Genomic DNA, 24,045 nt, shown 5'->3' with positions numbered 1-24,045 from the left:
TGAAGATAAAACATGACAACATTTTTCTATTTCTCATTAAATAATTAATTTGACAAAAATAAATTAATTTAACAAAAAATTCTATATTTAATTTGGCAAATACTAATTGAGTAGATATACAAAAACGTGACATAAATTGACCTTTGTTCAAAATAAGAGCACTAGGTCACAAAATTTCATATTAATTCATAATTGTTTATAAGTTGAAAAAAAGGCTAATATACTCACATTTTATTAATTAAATTCTTTAGTCATCTAAAAAAATAATTTTCCTTAATTATTTTGTCAGTAAAATCTGCATATATATATTTTAAAGAGGACACATTTTTAAAGTATGTGGAAAAATCACATTTTACTTATATTAGTTTTAAAACATGAATTTATAAGACATATGTTTGCTATCCTTTTAATTAAAATGCAATTTACCATAAAATAAGCAAAACTCAACAAGCCAAAATGTACTCAAAATTCACAATTTTCTCTTTAACCATTTTAACAAATTTGCTGTAACGCCCTGGATAGCCAAGACCGTTACACTATGTGTTTATAAAAGTGCTAGACTTGCTAATCAAGTCATGTAATTGAAAATGTGTTACTGAAACTATAGTGGAACTAAGCTTAAATGATTTGGGTCTCAAAAGCCGCATTTCTTATAAATAACATTTTCTGTTTACACGGGATCCCAAAAATAATAAGATAAAAATCATTTACAAAGATTCAAGATTTAAATACTAGCCACTCTAAGGCGAAACAGATTGTTAAGCATTCCTTGTCCTGATCCACTCTTTGGCCATGGCGGCCGAACAGCTGGCTATGTACATTCAGCCCCGCAGCTCTCCGAACAGCGCTAGTCACAGAACAACAAATGTTGTTTTTCCCTCCTTCGATTTTCCCCTAGCCAAACCTTACCAAAACTTCTCCAAACTTCAACCAAACTTAGAATCAAGCCTACTAACATGTCTAACTCATCCCAAGCATCCCAACCACATAAAATTTTAACACATGCACTCCCAATCTCAAAATTCACCATGGTTGAACCTCAAACTCAGAAACTTCAGCAAAACAACCAAAACCTCATAATTTAGAGCAAGAATTTCATACCTTCAATGGGGATTCGACCTTAAGTTAGCCTCTACACCTCCTTGGCTTACTCCTCCTCAAACCCTTAGCTTGAATTCCCTAGAATTCCCATCAAATTCAGCTTAGACATTAGTTCAACATGAAAACCAGAAACTGAAGAAAACCTCAAAGTCTTACCTCAACTAATGAATAACCCCAGCTAGATTTCCCCAATCTGATCAAGACCTCAAGCTCACAATCTCAGGCTTAACCTCCTTTGATTCTAGCCTCAAACCCCCAGATGAAAATGATGAAGAGGTCCCAAACTGACCTTGGAAATGCCCTGCTTTTCTTTCCCCTTTCTTTCCCTTCTTTTTCTTTCTTTTCTTTCCTTCAAACTTCTATTTCTTTCTACAAGTTCCACTAAGTGTAAAGCCTCAGTTATACCTATCCTTTATAAGCCAAATGACCACAATACCCTCCCCTTTAATTCTAAATCTTTTAATCCAACTAGGGGCATTTTGGTCATTTCACCCAATTCCCGCTAATTCCTCGAGTGTCTCTAATATTTACCGCTTACTTCCCGACACTTAGCTAGTCACCAATTATATTCTTCAATGTCAAAATTAACCCCAATATATTCTCTAAATTTCCATTTATACCCCAGGCTCACCCCGAGCTAGGTATAAATCCCCGCCATGACTTTTTCGCTAACCCGCTCACTAGGATCGTCTCGAATCACAGATCACAAATACATCCACATAATAATGTGGTCTTAACAATTATCACGTATATATACAGTTATGCCCTCAACGGGCCAAAATTACAATTATGTCATTTCTAACCTAATCAGGGTCTACATGCATACTAATACACATAGTCATGCATCTCAGATATTCAAATAGTCATATAACATACTTTTAATCATTAAATCACATAAATTCCAATTATGCCCTCCCGACACACTAATCAAGGCCCTTAAGCCTTATTAGTAAATTTGGGTCGTTACAACTATCCCCTCCTAATGAGAATTTCTTCCTCGAAATTTACCTGAATAACTCGGGATATCGATCATGCATCGCTGTTTCAAGCTCCCAGGTCGCTTCCTCAACCCTACTATTCCTCCACAACACTTTAACAAGAGGAATCGTCTTATTCTGCAATACATTATCTTTCTGATCCAAGATCTGAACCGGTTGCTCTTCATAAGCCAAATCTGTCTGTAACTCCAAATCTTCATACCTCAATACATGAGTTACATCCGAGACATACTTCCAAAGCATAGAAACATGGAATACGTCATGAACTCCACACAACGATGGTGGCAAGGCGAATCTGTAAGCCACCTGGCCGATCCTTTCCAGGATCTCAAAAGGTCCAATGAATATAGGACTTAGCTTGCCCTTCTTTCCAAACCTCCTCACCCCTTGCAATGGTGAAACTCGAAGAAACACGTGGAGAGGTGAGCATCCTAGCTCAAATCTTCTCTATAGCCTCACTTGTTCTCTGAACCATATCTGGCCCCAAATACCTCCTCTCACCCATCTCATCCCAATGAATGGGTGATCTACTCTTCCTCCCATACAACAACTCATAGGGAGCCATTCCAATTGTTGATTGGTAACTATTGTTATATGAAAATTCAATCAACGGGAGATACTTACTCCATGAACCCTCAAAGTCAATCACACACGCTCTGATCATATCGTCCAACACCTAAATCGTCCTCTCAGGCTGTCCGTCAGTCTGAGGATGAAAGGTTGTACTGAACTTTAACTGAGTCCCCAAAGCTTTCTACAAACCACTCCAAAACTTGGAAGTGAAGATGGGATCCCGGTCTGACACTATAGACTTAGGAACCCCATGGAGACGTATGATCTCTCTCACATACAACTCAGCATACTGATCCACAGTATATGTCGATCTTACTGGAAGAAAATGGGCTGACTTGGTGTATCTATCCACTATCACCCACACCGAGTCATGAAGCCCCGTTGTTCTGGGTAAACCTCCCACAAAATCCATAGTAATATCCTCCCATTTCCACTCAAGAATACCCAAAGGCTGAAGCAACCCTGCTGGTCGCTGATGTTCAGCTTTCACCTGCTGACAAGTTAAGCATCTGGCTACGTACTCTACCACATCCTTTTTCATCCCAGGCCACCAATATAACATTCGTAGATCCTGGTACATCTTCGTGGTGCCCGGATGAAGTGAGTACGGTGTCATATGAGACTCATCTAGTATCTCTCGTCTGATTCCCTCATCAGCTGGAACACAAATCCGTCCCTGATACCGAAGCAAACCAACCTCAGATATAGAATAGTCCTTAGCTACTCCCGCTAAGACATTCTCTCTAATCCCCTGTAACTGAGCGTCTGCCAACTGTCTCTCTCTGATCCGCTCTAGCAAGGTCGACTGTAGAGTAATATTGGCCAACCGGCCTACCACCAACTCCATCCCCGCTCTGACCATCTCATCAGCTAACTCCCTTGAGATTTGAATGGAACTATATAACTGACCTGGGTCTCTCCGGCTCAATGCATCTGCCACCACATTGGCTTTCCCCGAATGGTAAAGAATATCACAATCATAGTCCTTTACCAATTCAAGCCAACGCCTCTATCTCATGTTCAGGTCCTTCTACGTAAAGAAATACTTCAGACTCTTATGGTCAGTGTACACCTCGCACTTCTCCCCATACAAGTAATGTCACCAAATCTTCAGTGTGAATACCACCGCTGCTAGCTCCAAATCATGGGTAGGATACCGCTGTTCATACTCCTTCATCTGTCGTGATGCATAAGCTATAACCTTCTCATTCTGCATCAACACACAGCCTAAACCCAACCTCAATGCATCGCAGTAAACAACAAACTTCCCTTCCCCCGAAGGAAGACTCAACACAGGCACTGTAATAAGTCGTCGCTTCAACTATTGAAAACTGTCTTCACACTTGTCTGACCAGATAAACTTCAAATTCTTCCGTGTAAATTATGTCATTGGTGCCGCTATCTTCGAGAAGCCCTCTACAAACCTTCTGAAGTAACCTGCCAAACCAAGAAAACTCCGCACCTCCGAGGCGTTCCTTGGCCTCGGCCAATCCCTAACCGCCTCTACCTTAGATGGATCCACCTTAATCCCATCTGCACCCACGATATGTCCAAGGAATGTCAATTCTGGTAACCAATATTCATATTTCTTAAACTTGGCGTACAACTGATGCTCCCTCAACCTCTGAAGAACCTGTCGAAGATGAAGCTCGTGCTCTGCCTCTGAACTGGAATACACTAAGATGTCATTGATGAAGATAATAACGAACTAATCCAGAAAATCCTTGAACACCCTGTTCATTAGATCCATAAAGGCTGATGGGGCATTGGTCAAACCAAACGACATGATCAGAAACTCATAGTGCCCGTACCTCATTCAGAAGGCCATCTTCGGTATATCCCCATCCTTGATCCTTAGTTGGTGATAACCAGATCGAAGATCAATCTTTGAGAACACCGTCTTACCCTGCAGCTGATCGAACAAGTCGTCAATCCTTGGTAGGGGATACTTATTCTTGATAGTCAACTTGTTCAATTCCCGGTAGTCTATGCACATTCTTAAAGTTCCGTCCTTCTTCTTCACAAAAAAAAATTGAGCACCCCATGGCGAGTAACTAGGCCTGATAAACCCCAAATCCAGAAGCTCCTGCAACTGTGTTTTCAATTCTTTCAGTTCCACTGCTGCCATCCTATATGGTGCCCTCGACACTGGCTCTGTCCCTGGCGCCAACTCAATGACAAACTGAATCTCTCTACGCGGCGGCAACCTAGGCAAATCCTCAGGAAACACATCCAAGAACTCGCAAACCAGTCTGGTCTCCTCTAGTCCTACTGGTGAAACCCTGGTGGTATCCACCACACTAGCCAGAAAGCCTATGCATCCACCCTGTAACAAGTCTCTGGCTCTCAACACCGATATCTTGGGTACGCAAGGTCCATGCACCGCTCCCACAAAAACAAAGGGATCCTCGCCCTCTGACTCAAAAGTCACCATCTTCTTCCTGCAATCAATGGTTGCTCCATATCTAACCAGCCAATCCATACCTAGAATCATATCAAATTCCACCATATTCAACTCAATCAAGTCTACTGATAACTCCATGCCATCAACTATCACTGGCAGCGCTCTAATCCACCTCCTAGACACTACCAGTTCCCCTGTAGGAAAAATAGTCCCAAACCCTAAAACACAATACTCACTAGGTCTACACAGTCTATCAATCACCTTACTAGAAACAAATGAGTGTGTAGCACCAGATTCAATCAATACAGTAAAAGGAGTGCCAGCACTAGAAAGCTGACATGTCACTACCGAGGGACTACCCTCGGCCTCCGCCTGCGTCAGGGTGAACACTCGGGCTGGAGTCAAGCTGTCCACCTTCCCCGCATCTCCCTTCTTCGCTATCGGGCAATCTTTCTTGAGGTGTCCCACCACCCCACACACATAACAAGCCTTAGCCCGACACTTGCCTAGATGGCGTCTTCTGCACCTTGTGCACTCAGGATAAGTCCTCCATGCATCACCGCCTCCCTGATGGCCACCCTGAGTACCCGACCTCTCCTATCAGGACCAGGAGCGATCGAAGCATCAGGAGTCTTCCTCTTCAAATCACTGGGGCCTCCACCCCTACTAGAACCAGAATATGGAGGCACCGCCCTGCGGCCCTCCCGCCTCACTACACTCTCTCTCCATATCTTATTTTCTGCTTCCTCAGCGGTAAGAGCCTTCTCTATAGTGTGGGCATAAGTTGTCCCTCCAGGAACTATTGTAATCCTCACATCTCAGGCAATCATATCATTAAGCCCTCTAATGAATCTGTCCTGCCTAGCTGCATCAATAGGCACAAGATCTGGTGCGAACTTCGCAAGTCTGTCAAACTTCAAGGCATACTCTGTAACTGTCATACTGCCCTGAACTAGCCCCACAAACTCATTTACCTTCGCTGCCCTGATGGCAACATTATAATACTTCTGACTGAATAAGTCCTTGAATCCTTCCCAAGTCAAAGCAGTAACATCCCTGGTCTGTGATGCCACCTCCCACCAGATTCGGGCATCCTCTCTCAGCATATATGTGGAACAGGCCACTCTGTCATGTCCCTCTACCCTCATAAAATCAAGAATGGCAGTAATCATGGTCATCCACTGTTTAACCTTCAGTGGATCAGGTCCTCCCTCAAAGATCGGGGCTTGTTACTTTCTGAACCGCTCATACAACGGTTCCCACTTGTTCCCAACCTCAACTGGCTGCACAACAGGTACCACTGCAGGTGGCACAATGGGGGCAACACTCCCAGATGGAGCCTGCTTTCGTAAAATTCGGATCTGTTCATCTTGGCTCTGTAGCCGAGCCGGCATATCTGCCATAAGCTGCTTCCAGTTCTCAGAGACTGGCGAAGAGGTCTGGCCTGATCACCATATTTAGTCTCAGACCTGCTAGCTAGTCGCGTAGACTTTCTTTGAAGCATAATTATTCAAGTCAATCTGCAATCAACGACTCGGCAATTAGACTATGATGACAAGGTAATAATCCTTTCATGATCCATCACTGGAACTCCAATCATTCACAAGAAATCAATTTCATAGCAATTTATCCAAATATTCATCCATATATTCATTCACATGCATAGCAGTGCTGATAAGCACGCCTCAATATCATCATGCAATAGTCAAGGGCCAAGTCCTATCAGTATCTCATGCTCCCTATTAATCAAGCAGATATCAACAGTCATATCTCATTCAAATCATTTAAGCACATAATCATGTGTACACAATTACCAAACCCTGAGTCGAGCTTGTCTTTCGCGGTGAATGTACATGTTCAGCTAGTCTTCAGGAACCCATAAACCTAGAACGCTCTGATACCAAATTGTAACGCCCTGGATAGCCAAGACCATTACACTGTGTGTTTATAAAAGTGCTAGACTTGCTAATCAAGTCATGTAATTGAAAACATGTTACTGAAACTATAGTACAACTAGGGTTAAAAGATTTTGGTCTCAAAAGTCGCATTTCTTATAAATAACATTTTCTGTTTACACGGGATTCCAAAAATAATAAGATTAAAACCATTTACAAAGATTCAAGATTTAAATACTAGCCACTCTAAGGCAAAACAGACTATTAAGCATTCCTTGTCCTGATCCATTCCTCGGCCATGGCGGCCGAACAGCTGGCTATGTACATTCAGCCTCGCAGCTCTCCGTCTCAAGGTTGGTCCAACTTGCCTTTGCCTTTACCTGCACCACGTAGCACCCGTGAGCCAAGGCCCATCAAGAAAACACAATAACAGAGCATAATCAATCAACAGACAATCAAATATCTCATATTGCATAAGCATGTACTTAATCAGTTTAAGCATTCATGACGATCAAGTGTTCATCATACCAAGTATATCAATTCATATCAATAATCAATCCACATATGATAACTAGGGTTAGTGCCCTTAAGCCGCACCCTCTATTTATCCCATTGACTCCGGCCCGCTTAAACTGAGATCAGTGAATATTAAGTTGTCCTCGGCTACCAGTGGCCAAGCCGCGCCCTGTGCATAAATGTTGTATACGACACCCTTAGGCTGTTTATCACATGTCCCATGGCACAATACCATCTTTGACATTATACAGATATGGGGAGCACTTAGTCCCATCACAAACACATAACCGGGTGAAGTTTTCTTACCTTTAAATTCTCTAACTTTGTTCGCTTTGATCCTTGAGCACGATCCCTCTTGAGCCCTAGCACACACCTAGTCACAACCATAGATCGAAATCATCACCAAACCTCAAGTCCAAAACCTAGCCTCGGGACCAATCCCGAGCCCTCAGGAAGCCCCAATTCCACAAAACGGGGTGGTGGAATCGAAACCCGAACCCCCGGGCAAAAACCCTTGAAAATAACTCAAAAACCCCTTTCGGGAAATAGGGTAGTGCTATAGCGCTCTAAGGAGGGCGCTACAGCGCTACAAACAGAGCCCAAAATCATCCCAGTGTATATGGCCTAGCGCTACAGCGCCCAAAGGCTAGTGCTGTAGTGCTAGTCACAGAACAGCAAATGCTGTTTTTCCCTCCTTCGATTTTCCCCTAGACAAACCTTACCAAAACTTCTCCAAACTTCAACCAAATTTAGAATCAAGCTTACTAACATGTCTTACTCATCCCAAGCATCCCAACCACATAAAATTTTAACACATGCACTCCCAATCTCAAAATTCACCATGGTTGAACATCAAACTCAGAAACTTCAGCAAAACAACCAAAACCTCATAATTTAGAGCAAGAATTTCATACCTTCAATGGGGATTCGACCTTAAGTTAGCCTCTACACCTCCTTGGCTTACTCCCCCTCAAACCCTTAGCTTGAATTCCCTAGAGTTCCCATCAAATTCAGCTTAGACATTAGTTCAACATGAAAACCAGAAACTGAAGAAAACCTCAAAGTCTTACCTCAACTAATGAATAACCCCAGCTAGATTTCCCCAATCTGATCAAGACCTCAAGCTCACAATCTCAGGCTTAACCTCCTTTGATTCTAGCCTCAAACCCCCAGATGAAAATGATGAAGAGGTCCCAAACTGACCTTGGAAATGCCCTGCTTTTCTTTCCCCTTTCTTTCCCTTCTTTTTCTTTCTTTTCTTTCCTTCAAACTTCTATTTCTTTCTACAAGTTCCACTAAGTGTAAAGCCTCAGTTATACCTATCCTTTATAAGCCAAATGACCACAATACCCTCCCCTTTAATTCTAAATCTTTTAATCCAACTAGGGGCATTTTGGTCATTTCACCCAATTCCCGCTAATTCCTCGAGTGTCTCTAATATTTACCGCTTACTTCCCGACACTTAGCTAGTCACCAATTATATTCTTCAATGTCAAAATTAACCCCAATATATTCTCTAAATTTCCATTTATACCCCAGGCTCACCCCGAGCTAGGTATAAATCCCCGCCATGACTTTTTCGCTAACCCGCTCACTAGGATCGTCTCAAATCACAGATCACAAATACATCCACATAATAATGTGGTCTCAACAATTATCACGTATATATACAGTTATGCCCTCAACGGGCCAAAATTACAATTATGCCATTTCAAACCTAACCAGGGCCTACATGCATACTAATACACATAGTCATGCATCTCAGATATTCAAATAGTCATATAGCATACTTTTAATCATTAAATCACATATTTTACAATTATGCCCTCCCGGCACACTAATCAAGGCCCTTAAGCCTTATTAGTAAATTTGGGTCGCTACATTTACCTGGCATGCTAATATACCTTTATTCATAGAAATATGTCAATTATTATGAAAATGAATAACAAAATCATTTTAGAAACATAAACACCAATATCATGCTTTGGCATGGACATACACTTTACAAAATACAAAACGAATACAAACCAAGAGAATCACCAAAATTACACCATTCTAAAACACACCATCCCTTAGCCGAACCCTATGCATGTTTCTAATTAAATTTTCATTTTTCTTTCCCAAAACATCAAGATCTAAAGCACAATAATATTCCAATATGAATCTTTATTACCAAGACATTAAATTTTAACACACATATACATAGCAACACATATCCCTATTTCTTACATACTTTACTCATACATACATGCATTTCTAAAATCCTTTATGCTTTGCCCAAGCACACATACACGCCCAAACACACACACCATAGCATAGCAGCACACACGCCTAGTGTAACGACCCAAATTCGCTAATAAGGCTTAAGGGCCTTGATTAGCGTGCCAGGAGGGCACGATGGGATTTATGTGTGATTTTATGAGTTAAATGCATGGTTATGATTTAAAGCATGTTATTTGACTATTTGTTTATCTGAGATGCATGACTATGTGTATTAGTATGCATGTAGGCCCTGATTGTGTTTGAAGGGCATAATTGTAATTTTAGCCCGCTGAGGGCATATATGTGATAATTGTATTCTGTGATTTGTACCACGTGAGTGTGGTGTTATTATTGTGATGCACGTGCCGAGACGGTCCTAGAGAGAAAATTAACTTAAGAGTCACAACGGGATTTCTATACCCGGCTCGGGAGGAGCCTAGGGGTACTTTGGGAATTTTATGGTTAAGATTGAGATTTAGCGGGTAATGGTTATTGGTGATTGAGTAACCTGGGTAACCATTAGTTACTGCTGAGAGTAACAAGTTCTAGATAGAAAATGGTAGAAATGAAATAAAAGTAAAGGACTTAAGTGCCCTTGAGGTGTAGTTAGCAAAGGGTTTTGATGAAGGGGTAAAATGGTCATTTGGCTGGGCAATTGACATATTGCAGCTGGGTATTAAGGGGTACACGGTTTGGGGACTTAGTCATTTGATGCTTTGATATTTGAAGAGAAGAAAAAGGAGAGGGAAAAAGCTAGGGCATGAAGAAGAAGAAGGGAGCTGAAAACTTGAGGACTTAGGGGATGAACCAAGGAAGCTTAAGGTTGGATTCTTCATTCAAGGTAAGGTTCTATGCAATTTTAAGATTTATTTCTGTTGTGGTTTAGGAATTTGATGCATGGTTTAAGCTTTTCAAGCTTTGGTTTATGTTTTTGGTTTATGGGTTTAGATTTCTTAAGTTGAGATTAAATGGGTGGATTTTTTAGTATGATTGTGTTATTGAGTTGGGTTATGATGTTTATGGGTTGATGTATGGTCTATTTGAAGTTTGGAATTGGTTTTGGGGCTTAGGAAATTGTTGGGATGATTTGGGAAGGTTTTAGCTCGGAGAAAACGCAAGAGAAAACCCAGAATTCTGGGTCTGCGAAGGCGTGCCGCGGCACAGTTTTTGCGTGTCGCGGCGAGGAGCCCCTGTCTTGCTGGGTGCCGCGGCACAAGAAAGTTGTGCCACGACACAAGGCCAATTTCAGGATGTCATTTTTGGCAATTTTAGGCCTTTGCTCCGGGGGTTCGGGGGATGTCTCCGGGGTGTTGTTTTAAGGTTTTAGAGGTCCCGAGAGTGCGGGATTGGTCCCGGGAAGTGGTTTTGGGTTGGTTAGTATTAAAAACTGTTTTGTGTGTTGTGACTAGGCTATTGGAGAGGCTCGTACTAGAGGACCGTGCTCTTGACTTTGGTGCATTGTGAAGCTCGGGATACAGGTAAGAAAACTATAACACCCGTAGGATAGGGCATGGGCCCATAGTGTGATTGCGGTGCACGACCCTATATTGCATGTTGCATGATGAGATGATTGCCGGGCATGGCCCTATATTGCATTACATGTTAGGGTGCATATTTAATTGAATTAGCATTTGTTTGAATGTTGCTTGATTTATGCTATATATGGTTATAATGAAATGAACGGCAAGGGCCGAGTGCGGCGTAGGCCGGGTACGGCAGCGGAACCGGAAGTAACACTTAGCACATGGGATGCTTATAGTCAGGGCAGGGTCCGGTGGATACATGTGTTATCCTTACGGTGAGGACCGATACCCCAAGCTTCGGTAAGGCGTCTGGGGCGGCATGGCCGTGTTTGTTTAGTCTAATGGTTGACTTGTTTATCTGTGGATTATCTGATATGATAAATTGTATAAATTGCATATGTTATGTTCTGCATGAGTTTTCTTGCTGGGATTCGGCTCACGGGTGCTCCGTGTTGCAGGTAAGGGCAAAGACTGAGACAACCAACCATGAGTACGGAGAGCGTGAAGCGACGCGTACATGTTTGGCCTGCCCGACTGCTTTTGTTGGGGGTTTATTTGAAAATGGCTGTAATAATCTATGATTTTTAGAACTGATCAACTGTAAACTTATTTCAAGATGTAAATAGTTTTCAAACCTTATTTTGGGATCCCAAATGTTTAATATTGGAAGTTTTTTTATTGAATCAACGCATTTTCAAAGATTACAGCCTTAACTTTTAATTAGTCACACTTTCGTTTCAAAACCTCGGTTAGCGAGTTCATTGCACTGTTTTGTCTTAAAACTCACTTAGTAACGGCTCTAAGGAAGTAGGGTGTTACACCTAGGTCATATACATGAATACATATTCTCATAGAAAATTATTTATAGAAAACTACTCATACATAACCCACATGTATATCTCTTTTTCATGTTTCTATGGATTACAAGATAGATAACAATTAACAAAACATACAAGGGAACATAAACCAATCAACCAATGAAACAATACTCCAAGATTATATCTAAAGATATCATCCAACAATACAACAATAATAAGGATTGAGTTTCCATTAACTCCTTGCTAGAAATTAAAGACTCAAAACTATAGCCACCCATTTTGGACAATACCTAGGGTATTCGAAACCCACAAAAAGAAGAAAAGAAACATGGTCTAAGCATCAATAAGATGAGGAACTGATTTAGAGGATTTCAACCATTAAATAATCAAGAACACAAACTTATACTTGAAGTCTTTCTTTCTCTTCTCTTCCTCCTTCTTCTTCCCTCCTTCCTTCTTTCTCTTCTTTCTTTCTCTCTTTCTTTCTCTCTTTCTCGTGCGCTCTCTCTTTCACTCTCTAGATGGGCAGCTAGGGTTTCAAAGCTAATAGGAAGAGACTTAAGGACCTATTTATTGGTGATAGCTAGGTTAAGGGAAAAAAAGAATGGAAATTTGAAGTGGGTTTTTCGTAACCCAAACATCTTGTAACTTGAGACCCGTTTTTGACCTGGTTACGCCATGATTTTGGAAAAATACTATTTGTAAAAAGTTTTATATTAGTGAATTAGATTTCTAAAGATACCAAGATTTTCCAAATGGGACTCTTACAGCTCCAGTTAAGGTCATTTTACTCAGGCTTGGTCCAGAGTTATGGGAATTCTAAAAATGGCAATTGTTTTCCTTGCTCACCACTTCTCTCTCTTTCTCAATATCTTGTCCAAGCATGACAACACGCACAATCAAATTCCAATTTCTCACTTACTCAAAATTAGAAAAAAAAAAACAACTAATAAAATAAATCACATAATATCTCTTACCCAATATTATTTTCTCAAATTTCAAACAAAGAAAATAAGAGAATAATAAATAAGGAAACTTTTCTTTTGTTTGCTCTTCCAAGCCTCACACCACTTTCCATCTCTCTCTTAATATTTGTTCATCAAATTCTCACTTGTGTGAACACAATTGTTCTAGAATTTACTTTACATAATTTTCTAAAAAATGGGAAGTTACTAACATTCGCTCTATATGATCTAAATTCATGGTAATTTATTGCATTCTCACCATGCATACCATGTAGATGCACACACACAAGCACACAAGTCTATCACTACTAAGCATGAGCCTTCTTGCACACAATCAATACTCATAAAGAAATTAACAAAATAAAACAATTGAAATTCAATTCACACAATTAATACAAAATATTCAAATAATTAAAATAAAATTCTAACACATAACAATTAACAAATAAAAATAAATATTAATAATTAAAAGATTGGTGCACTACATTCTTGTTACCTTTAGCTTTACAACCTCTCATTCGGACACTTCTTTTTTGTCTTCAACAATAGTGGTGTACTGTTGTATCTCCTAGTTTATGTCAATGAAATTATTATTGTAGGTGATAATGATAGGGCTCTATAGAAATTTATCTACCTTATTGGTCGATGATTATCTCTTAAGGATCTTGGATCCTTAACATATTTTCTAGGAGTTGAAGTTACTCCCCACCCTCAAGTTTTGTTTCTTTATCAACATCAGTATATCATTAACTTGCTTGCTCGAACCCATATGAAAAATTCAAAGCCTATTGCCACACCTCTTGTTATTAGTCCTATACTTTATACTGTGGCACGACACTATCTGATCCAACTGAGTATAGAACTATTGTTGGCAGTCTTCAATATATTTCCGTGACATGTCTAGATATTGCTTATGATGTGTATAAACTTTCTCAGTTCATGCATCAAGTAACATGTGATCATTGGAATGCTCTTAAGTGTCTACTATGCTATATGTATGGGACCCTTGATCATGGAATTATTTTTCATCATAACTCCCCTTTGGCTCTTCATGTTTTCTTTGATGTTGGTTTGACAAGTATCAAAGACGATTTCACTTCTACTAGTGCTTATCTTGTTTACCTTGGTTGCAATCCTATTTGTTGGAGTTCAAAGAAGCAGCATACTATCGTGCACACTTCTATAAAAGTTGAGTATTCTTAGGGTTTATGCCCTAAAAGCATGTAAAAAAAATTATTTATTTAAATAAAAGTACAATTTTATTATATTTTAATGTTATAATTATTATTTGAATAATTTATATAACTATCAAGAAAATTCCATGTTCATTTATGAACATATGATCTTGTATTAGAACGAGAGAATTAAGATCATATACAATCAATAAAATAGTTAGTAACGTATTAAAGTAAGGAATCTTTAATGAATGGTTGCTAGTACGATTTACTAAGCATACGGGATGCAAGTAGTCTAGATTCAGATTACTAATGTGGATACACATCTTGGTAAAGGTGTTGTATATAATAGTGATTATATATGACAGGACTTATATGAATTAACTATCTTTATAAAAGTACCGTTTGTAATGACCCTCAAAACATACAAGACCAAACACATGCGGAAATCTAAATTTTTACTTTAAATCATTGTATCAAAAATTCATATAATTTAAAAAAAAAAAAAAAAAAGAGAAAAGGTCGTGTGCACACACTTTTAGCTTAACAAACAAAATTACAACTACTATTCCACAAAGTTATAGCAAAAAAAAAAATTCATAAAATAAATAACATGCTCCCAACTTTTTCATTTCAAAATGGTGTTCCATCGAAAACCTCCCCATGTCAAGCCACATCTAAATATCCGCAAGTAAACTCCGGCGCTCACTGCGACACTTTGTTTTTGCACTTACCTACAACATGAAACAACTAGGTAAGTGAAAACGCTAAGTAAGAAAAGCCTTACAACACAAGTATAATAAACCTAGTAACGGGTCGACCTAAGGTATATATCGTTACCGGTCATTAGGGTATTGGATAAGTTCCAACCCTATCATACAATTCTCAATAATAGCCCTAACAGAAAATCAATCGCATTGGTTGCGCCCAACAACCAATTTTCATACATATCAAAACAACCTGCATTCAAAAAATCCCAAACATTCAAGATATATAACCATATCCGAAATAAATACTCTGGTTGTTTCTAACAACCAAGTTCACACATATCACAATAACCCGCACTCACAAAATTCCAAGAACATTTAAGATATATAACACATATCATAACTAATCAATAGATTAACAGCAAGGGATCCAAGCCTCAACCCAGTTCCAACATTTATGTTCTGGCTCCAACCCGAACTATATTACCATTGTCCTAGCTCTAACCGGACTATATTTTTACCATGTCCTGGCTCCAACCCGGACTATATACTTTTACCATGTCCTGGCTCCAACACGGACTATATTTTTAACATATCCAGGCTTCGACCCAGACTTTAGCTTACCGTGTCCTGGCTCCAACCCGGACTATATTATGCTAGGGTTCTAGCTCCAACCTGAACCTACTTACCATTAAGTCGCAAAATGCAAAAGCATTACAAGGGTAGACATTAAGCATACCCTAGTCTTAATGATCCAAACAAAACAAGGGTAATATACTACTACAAGCACACACTAGTATATTAATGTTGTATCCAAGAAAGAGAAAGGCTAACTTACTTGGAGTCCTTAGTACCTAGCTGGATCTTAAACATCGCTATTTGTTTTCCCTTTCGTGGTTACTGTAATTAATGCAGTGTACACGAATTCAATTATGTCATACTCTTATAGCTAATATTATACGATAGCTACATGCAATAAAGTTCTCTTAGAGACTCCATACTATAGCCTCTTATACACTTTTCATAAGGTCATATTTCGTTTTAGTCTTTACGGTATCATGAGAAAATCGGCCTCACCACAACACGCTCTCCGGGCCATGCATCTTAATATTCTTTAACTAAAGAACTCTCTTATTGGATAACTCATATTTTGGGTTTAGGAAAAATGAGTTCTACTTAACTCGTATCTTTAGAAAAATTCCAACTTGTCGTCCTCTTACGAAACTTTACCATTTTCTACCATTTATCAAAATACCACTTTTTGACCATTTACAAATAATATTTGATAATGTTATCACGTTCTCTTAAAGTTTCTACAAAACTCAAACTCTAATTTTTACTATTTTTAACCATAACCTAGGATCTCTTTTTATGTTACTTTTGAAAATAAGGGCTATTGGACCCTTAACTTATAAAATGGTAAAAATAAAATTTTAAATTAACTCAAGCTGATTTGGGATTGGTTAAATCTCCACATCCTTAGTTATCTTTGCAAAGGATTATTTCTTCTCATTTCTAAAACTTTGATGTCATTATATGTTTTAAAGTGATAAAGTCCTGTTTTTAACCTTTTGCCCTCAATTGAGTTTTTTCAACGAAAACCCTTAAAATATCATTCACGTATTCTGTGTCATAATTATGGGAACTAGAAAAAAGTCTCACATCATAACTTTTTCTAGGTTAAGATAACTAACCTCCCAAAATCATTTTTCATTAAGGTTCGAAATTACTACTTTTTAGATATTAGGGCACACTTAGAAAAATAATTTCTCTTAAACCGTGACACATTTTTCTATAAAATTTTACAAGGGTACTTATACACATCTTAAATAACTCCCTTCAAAATTTCATAATTTTTTGGATGAAAAAACCCATTAAAATATTTAAAGCAATCTAGCAGATCCTGCCGCCCAAACGTTTTTCTAATATTTTAAGGTACTTTGGAAATTTATTTCTCTTACATTGTATCCCAGTTCTTTCTAAACTTTTACGGGGACTTTTATAAATTTCTAAATTAGCTCCCTTCGAAATTTCATAATTTTTTAAGAAATAGAACCCATCAAAATGTTTAAAGCAATCTGGGCAGTGCTTGCTGCCCAGAAGTTTTGTTTCTAGATTTTAGTGCAAACTTTGAAAATTCATATCTCTTATACCTTAACACATTTTCCTATACCATTTTACAGTGACCATTATACATGTTTAAAATGACACTCTACCTAATTTCATAGCTTTTATATTAGTAAAATCCGTTCAAAAGTCAAAAAAATATGTGCAATGCATGTTGCCCAAAAATTTTCAAAATTTACATCAAAATGTCAAAAAAATGCATAAATTGGGTTTAAAAATATATTTTTACAATTTTCCAAATCCTATCATCAAGTACTCACAAAGAACTATGCAACTACACAAATTATTTTCATAAATAGAGGCAGTAGAGTCCAATCTTACCTGTTGGAAGCCAGACCACGATATTTTAGCAGCATGCATTTTTACACAACCTAACAACAATAAGCATTTCTAGCATAACCCTAGCCACAAGCATGCATGCAAATCATCAAATCACAAAATCTCAACCTTAAACATAAAATTAACTCCAAAAACCATTAAAATAACCTATAAAACCAGATCTACCAACATAAATCACAAAAATCAAGAACAACCATAAATTTCTACCTTTGATAGTTCTAGCTTGGAGATGTGTCTTCCTTAGCTTCTCAAACTCCCCCTTGTGCTCTACACTCTCAAACCGAGCCCCAAATTCCCACAAGCATATTTTTAAGAGAGAGTTAGGGTAGAAAGGCTTAGGTGAGGGACAAAATATGCAAACTACCAAAATCTCTTACCTTGCTTGTTACTTGATCACCAAAGTGTTAAATCCTTGAGATCCGACTAGTACAAGCTTCTCTTGAACCCTAGAACACAAGATAAATTCCATGCATGGATATTAGATCACATGCATGCCTAATAACCCTTAGGGTTTCTAGTTTGAAGAGGAAAATAGGAGAAAAGATGAAGTAGGTTTCGAAACTTACTCTACACAAGTGTTCTCTTGAGCTTGTCCCTTCTTCAATGGGGAAATGAGTGTGCTTAGCTCATGGAGAGAAAGATTGCAGCAATCGAGGATACAGAGGGAGAGTGTTTTGATTTTGGAGAGAAAGAGAGCTAGAGAGAGTGTGCTTCTTGAGAGAAAATAAATTTTGTGAGATAAATGATTAGGTTTTGACTTGTGGAAGAAGGTAAGAGGCATTTTCTCATTATTTAGCTTGTGGGGTAAGTTACCTAGCTTATGAGAGCCCTAGGGTCTACCCCTAGCCTTGCTGCCCACCTATCTCTCTCTCTTCCCTTGGAAATTATGTTTTGTACTTGCTTATTTTACCTCACATATAAGAAATCCAAGGGCCCTTTGGGAATTTTGTGCTCTAAATTTCCCTTAACATTTAACCTATTGTTTTTAAATCTCCAAGCATAAATAATTAAATTAAACGTGAACCAAAAATAAACTTTGGCATATATCACATAATTTTGGTAATTTTAATAAATTGACCAAAATGTCCTTAGAGGTCCGAGCAAGAAATTTTCATTCTTAAGCCCGGTTGATTGGAATTCAAACCTCAATCAATTTTTCTTAAACTTATTGGCTCGTCTATAAAGTCCAACTTTCCATAAAAAATAATATTTTTATGCCATAGTATTTCCTATTTTATTTAATCCGATATTTTTCTCCCATTAGGGTTTATTCCTTGGTCTGAGACCAATCTTTCTTTGCATAAAGCTAGATCCTTTACCGAATCATTACAGCAGCTATAAAATTCACTAATTATCACAAATTCATATAATATCATTTATCAAAATAATATTTAACATAATTCTTCACCGGCTACTAATGGGTGCTCAAAACACGGGACGTCACACCGTTTTCCATAAAGATTTAATTCGTATCATACTAGATGATCATTTCTAGATCAATCTAAATCATGAGGGGTTATGAACTCTTGTGTGTATTTATCGAGTCATTTGATTCATTCGTTAAGATATCTTGATATAATGAGGTTATTTCCTTTTGTTTTGGAGATTCAATATCATGAATGGCTGGGAACATAATTTGGAATAATGGAATCCCTGCTTTCCTAACAGAACGAATATTGGTTCCCATAAGGGTTAATTCTTTAACTAAATAGTTATTGAGCTCAAATCTATAATTTTCTTATATATTAATTAGTCGCTAATGAATTAATGGTACTTAAAGGACAAGTGGTAATTAGAATGGTAAAATGGTAATTTTGACCAGCTCTAATTAACGAACCAATTAATGGAGGACAAAACTACATTTATTGATTATATCAATGGACTACAAGAGAAAACTCTCTAAATATTATTCTATAAATACTTAGAGTTCAATTCCATATTTATAGTGGAGTAATCATGGAATTAATAAATAAGATTATTAGATTAAAGATTTTAATTAATAATGTGGTTTATTGTAGCTTCGTATTATAGGTCTATGGTCCCTAGGTCGCCTCTATCCTACACAGTCAAGGGTAAGGATGTCATAAGGAAGATTTATAGAGATAAAGACTAATTTGCAAATGAATACATTTTCTAGGGCAAGGAAATAATTATGGGCAATTAATTAATTTTGAATAAATTAATTAACTATATATTATTAATTTTGAAAAACATTATGTTGAAATAAATATTAATCATGTTTGGATTAATATTTGGGGGAGTTTAATTATTATCTTATTATAAGATATTTATAATAAGATGTTTATTTAAAACTGATATATTTAAGATAAAGTTAATTTTTAATTAATTGATATTTATTTTGGGATAAATATATTGTCTTAAATTTAGATAAATAAACAAAGAAAATTAAGGATATTTGCATAGTGGCGTCACTCTACATATTTTCCCATCTATGGGATTTGAATTTTGAATTTCAAATTAATTTGTTTATTTCATTATTCTTTTGAAATATGATTTAAATTAAATAATTAAATTAGTAATTAATCAGTTTTATTTTTTTAAAAAAATAATATTAATTAAATTAGTTAATTATCTTTACAAACTTGAAAAGAAGCGATTCTTTTCACAACCTTAATTATCTTAGTTGTTTCTAGGATATCAGACTGTAAGAACGCCCTAACTATCTACTTTGTAAAAATGTTGCTCAACTCAAACTTATTGGAAAAATATCATTTTAGAGAAAGGGTTCAGTGCAGTCTTATCAAAACATGCAATTTGGCCCAATAGTTTAAAACAAAAATGTAGTGTCTTTATGCAATCTTTGAAAATAAAATAAAATAATGAGTCCCATTGACATAATTAAAACATAAACCATAACACATAAATTCATAAACTTTCTTGGCACTCATCTAGATCATTAATCACTCATGCAACACCCCATGTCATACATGCCTAGACCCTGGAACTTCCCACATCACTGTGTTTGCGAAGGAGAAACCCTATTGCCTACGTGAAAAGGGGAAGTAAGGGGGTGAGCTAAAAGTCCAGTAAGGAAGTACAAACAAAAAATACAACAATTTCAAGAAACATAAGGAAAACTACATACATATCATAATCTCATGGCATATCATATCATATTCACATCATAGTGATATCATAATCATAAACATAATCGTAAGACTTCATAATCATAAGCATAATCATACATCATATCACCATGGCACCCCTATTGCCCATGTCACATCGTGAGATAACCAGCAAAAGCATAAACTAGTAAGACCTCCTCTATGAGGTAAACAGGACAATAACCTCGGTGCGTCCGCCCTATGAGTTACATCATATTCTTAGTAACTCATTTGCTGTGTTGCATTCAGCATGCTAACAACCTACTACTTTTCATATAACATACAGGCAGACATACAACAATTCATAACATAACATAGTAAATTATACTTGTCATAACACTTTAGCTACCATAGCTCATACTTTCCATAACACAATAGCTTTTTCAACATGTTAGTTGATACTTTTCATAACATATTTCATAGAAAATTTTAGATAATTCCTTACCTCAAGTCCAAGCAAATAAAATATAAAGCTCGAAGTACTTCACAAAGAGCCTAGAATTGCAATCAAACGTTCGTCTTAAAATCATGTAAAGTCACGCATGCCCAACATACATAAAAGAACGTGTGCATGAGTTATGCACACATGGCACTTGTTACACCACACTATAGACATTCAATAATTTCACATAAAATCATAAAAGAATAATTTCAATTCTACTAGTGAATCCTTAATGTTTGCAAAACAAGAATCATACACTTAATCAAATGGCGTATATTTGAATGTAAAATTAAATTTGCATGTGACATGCATACGTGAGAGTGTTCTTTGAAATTAGCGTTGAAATTTGTAAATTCTACTTTTTCATTTATTGCTACTTTCCAAAAATTTCAGCAAGTATTAGTTTACCGTCTTGTTAACGATATCATATTACCTCCTTAGGTTAAAGGGTTTATTCTAGATTTTATTTCGCCAAAATTATTTATTTATTTAGCACTTAAGTCATATTTTTTTTAAAATAATAAAATCCTAATAATTATTTTAAATAAAGATAAAATAGGAAAACTTTTTTTATTTCTCACAAAAATAATTAATTTAACATAAAAAAAAATTATTAATTTAAGTCATAAAATTTTAAAATAAGTTGGAAAATCCAAACTATACACCACTTCACTTAAATAAATTCCTTAGTCCCATTTTAAAATAGTTTTACTTAATTAATTATAAAAAAATTGCATTAATAGGAATGATAAATTACATTTTTAAAACTATGGAAAAATGCATTTTTCATATATAAAGTCTAACGCAAAAATTAATCAAATATATATTTCATATCTTTTATTTTAAAAAAAAACTTTTTCCATGAATCTAAAAATTTCCACAAGTATTATATTTCATTAATTATAAGGCATGAGTTTTCAAAACATATTTTTACAATCCTTTTAATTAAAAGCAACTTTCCATAATACTAAGCAAAATTCAACAAGCAATAATATTCATAACTCAAAAAACTCCATTAAACCATTTTAAGATATTAACCTAGTATGCTTGACAAAAAACTCACAACATGTACATGTTATATTTAATTTTCTTATCTTTTCAAACATGCATTCTAACATGAAATCATATGGTTTCTCAAACAAATGCACAAACACATGTACAAAAATTTATACATTTTCTCATTTTAACATATAGCATGACCCATGACATAATTTAATCTCTTTTGAAATCATCTTTGGAAAATAACATTCTAAATAAAAAAAATCATCAACCCCAAAATCACATAGTATGCTAAAAAAATAAGCTCATAATTCTTTTATCAATTCAACATTTTACCCTAACATGTTTCTACCTTTGGAAACATTTACATTACAATTAGCATGCAAAACTAACAACAACAAAAATCAAACTACTCCAAACCAACCTACACTCACAAAATCTGAAACCCTCATCATAATACATGAAAAATATTACATTTTTTTCATGCTCAAAGTCAGTGTTTTTTTTTAAGAAAAATCAAGGAAAAAAACTCACAATCCCTTTTCAAATATGCCTTTCAAGAAATCCAAAAATTCAAATAAGAACCCAAAAACATAACAACATCAAAAATCAACATTTCAAAAACATAACAAGGACATAACATCATCAAACAAACAAGAGGTTAAGAAAACTCATTACCTCCTTTGTTTGTGTTCATGAACACAAGAGCATAACAACTTTGGATGCCCTAGAATTTTTTTAAATCACAAAGAAGAAAAAGAAAACTTAGTGATGAGGAGAAGACTAATCTTAGGGAATCAAACCAAAACCAAAACCAAATCAAAGCCAAACCTATCAAGATTTCGAACCCCTCCTCTACTTTTTCTACTTCTTTTCCTTCAAGGTCCTTCTCTCTCTCTCTCTCTCTCTCTCTCTCTCTCTCTCTCTCTCTCTCTCTCTCTCTCTTTCCTTCTTGCTTTCTCTCCTTCTCTCTCTAGTGCAGTCAACCAGCCCAAGAAAATGAGTCTTCATGGCTCTTTTCTTTTCCTTTTTATTTAACCTAAGAGGACTAAACCTAGCCTTATGTGAATGGGAAAGTTTTCCTTGATTTCCTCTCCCAAATCAAGCCATTGCCAATCATGAAAGGATTTGAATCCTCACCAAAAAGGAACCCCCCCCCCCCCCCCCACCCTAACTCTCAATCTATACCCTTGTCCGAACCTCACTTCCTCACTCCCTTCCTCTCTCTACTTGACCACCAAGCCAATTTCACATACTCAACTTACATTTTCTACTTTCCTATTCTGATTAAAATACAACTAATACCCAAATATTCTTACCTATTTATGTTTATTTGATTTAAAAATTTAAAATAAATGGGAAAAAGAATTTCCTCTCTTCCCCTCTCTTCCACGCCAACTCACCTTTGTTTCTTTCCCTTTTCTTTTTTTCCCCTTAATTAATGAAATAAAATAAAATAAAGACTAAAAATAATAATGCATGGGAAAAACTATTGGTGTTCACCATGGAAACATGCACATGCACACGCAAGAGATAGGGTGCATTTCTACTAACCATGCACCTTGGTGCACTCAACCAAAACTCATGAACTCACAAAACAAAATAATTAAATAAAACAAATTAAAATTTTAATTCACATAATTTCTACCAAAAAATTCAAGCACAATTATCACTTAACAATTAATAATAAAATAAAGCACACAATTTGATAAAAAAAAAATTGGTGCGCTACACAGACTCTCTCAAAAGAAAGAAATGATAGAATTTTTCTAAACTTGAAATTCTAGAAGTTTCTCTAGCCTCTCTCTTCAAAAACATTTCCATATCTCATGTGTTGAGTACATCTAGAGAGCCTAAAATCAACTTGTGAATCCTACGTGGCCACACACATCCTTGTGTGTTAGAGGATTGGCTTGGAATGCTATGGTGTGAGTTTTCATAAGGATATTAAGATCGTTGATTTTACAAAAAGACTTAAGGAGACTTGATAGGCTACGAGAAGTAATCTCTATTCTCTTTAATATATCTATATATGTATGATCCTGACTAGTATTAATGATTTTTTGAAAATCTCTT

At 36.6% G+C, this 24,045-nt stretch overlaps 1 long non-coding RNA gene across 2 annotated transcripts; it reads right to left on the bottom strand.

The window, feature by feature from the left end:
* Positions 1-14,521: 14,521 nt before the first annotated feature.
* LOC133815398 (uncharacterized) lies at positions 14,522-18,131 on the bottom strand. 2 transcript variants are annotated; one of them, XR_009884823.1, is made up of 4 exons: positions 17,970-18,131; positions 17,781-17,849; positions 17,611-17,670; positions 14,522-14,964 (listed from the first exon to the last, which is right to left on the bottom strand). It is a non-coding gene; the product is annotated as an uncharacterized LOC133815398 (long non-coding RNA). The 2 variants fall into 2 exon arrangements; XR_009884822.1 differs by having other exon boundaries at positions 14,523-14,964; positions 17,611-17,849.
* Between the last annotated feature and the right edge of the window lie 5,914 nt (positions 18,132-24,045).

The sequence above is a fragment of the Humulus lupulus genome, chromosome 1 (genome assembly GCF_963169125.1).
Source record: "Humulus lupulus chromosome 1, drHumLupu1.1, whole genome shotgun sequence".
Lineage (NCBI taxonomy): Eukaryota > Viridiplantae > Streptophyta > Magnoliopsida > Rosales > Cannabaceae > Humulus > Humulus lupulus.
Note: the sequence above shows the minus strand (reverse complement) of the source record. Positions and strands in the feature narration are given on the sequence as shown.